At 45.6% G+C, this 1,406-nt stretch overlaps 1 protein-coding gene across 2 annotated transcripts in view; it reads left to right on the top strand.

Annotated features, from left to right (window-relative positions):
• Zbtb40 (zinc finger and BTB domain containing 40) overlaps positions 1 to 1,406 on the top strand; it is a 68,869-nt gene that overhangs the window by 45,078 nt on the left and 22,385 nt on the right. The window lies entirely within an intron of this gene.

Below are 1,406 nucleotides of genomic sequence, written 5' to 3'. Positions count from 1 at the left end.
GAGCACACACACAGAGACCGGCACAGTGAACACACACACAGAGACCGGCACAGTGAACACACACACAGGTAGCATGGTGGCGTGGTACAGAGCCAGCAGAGCTGAGTCACATGGTGTGATCGCAGTCGCGCCGCCGGCTTTCACTTTGGGTTTTCATCGCAGCATGTAGAATGCTTGGGGACATTTTAATATTTGTACAACTTGGGGATATTGGGCTGATGGGAATTTTTTTATGAATCATTTATGCCTTCTCCCTGGAGTACTGCTTCTGAGTTTCCCCAGAAATGTCCTGAGCAGGACTGCCCCTCCCAGTTTAGGGAGCTATCCTTATCTAGCCTATTTGAAGGTCTTCCTTGCACCTTGGAGATTGTGACACACATGCAAACTCCAGAGATCTCCTTATGAGGCTCTGGCTTCAAGATCCTCTTGGAACATCTGATCCTGTACTTACTCAGAACAAAGTACACTTACAAAGGTCAACAAGAGCTGGTGGGCTAGAGGTGTTGTCAGCAGACCAGGTTAACAGCCCCTTCCTACTGTGTGCTCAGGTGATTCTATGGCAGTAAGATTGGGGCTGCACACGATACACCCCTCTAGGAGAAGATACAGCAACCAAGTTAGAGTGCTGGAGTTATCTCTGCCATACCCAGGGGATTATACTGATGGATAAAGAATGCTGTGCAAAAATATTAAAAGAATGAGGTGCCAGGGCCTCCCTCAGAAAAGTGAGCTCATGCAAGGACCATTGTGGTGTCCTATGGCCAAGGAACAAAAGACTACCAAGATTAAACATATAAACAAATTCTACAGAGCTACAATATAAACATTGTATTATCCAGAAATTAAATAATAACTGCAGCAGCTTTGGCCTGAGGATTTTTCTTGAGCCTAATGACAGTTGGTACTCTGACCATTAAGAGTTAATAACACACCACTCTGCACATGGCAATCTGCCTGGGCTGACTGGAAGATTGTCTTTCTGTCTAGTGCCCTTGAAACCTCAAGAGCTGCCAGCCTGAGAACAGGCTGTCATTTACCATATATATTTGCTTTGGCAAAATATGCCCCTAGATTCTTAAAGGTTGGGTTATGGGGTTGATGAGGGAAAATGATTTGTAAAAGATAACTCTGTTCTACCACAGTTTATCAATGATGACTGAACTTATGACCCCAGACATACAAGAGGAAGTTAAACATGTGTCCGGGGACAAAAATGATCTGATATGTATCTCTCAGAACATGAATCTATCCCTGCCTACTGCGTTCTGTATAAAGAAACACCCTGACTGGCAGTCAAGGCTTCAAGAGTCTCCTCTACCTGACTCAGTTCTTCACTCACTCCTTCTCTTCTCCTCTCCTCTCTGGAACCCGTCAACTGCTCGGGCAGCTGTGGTTACCCACTCCCC

This window comes from Mastomys coucha, unplaced genomic scaffold (genome assembly GCF_008632895.1).
Source record: "Mastomys coucha isolate ucsf_1 unplaced genomic scaffold, UCSF_Mcou_1 pScaffold18, whole genome shotgun sequence".
In the NCBI taxonomy this organism is placed as follows: domain Eukaryota; kingdom Metazoa; phylum Chordata; class Mammalia; order Rodentia; family Muridae; genus Mastomys; species Mastomys coucha.
This window is presented reverse-complemented; position numbering and strand designations above follow the sequence as displayed.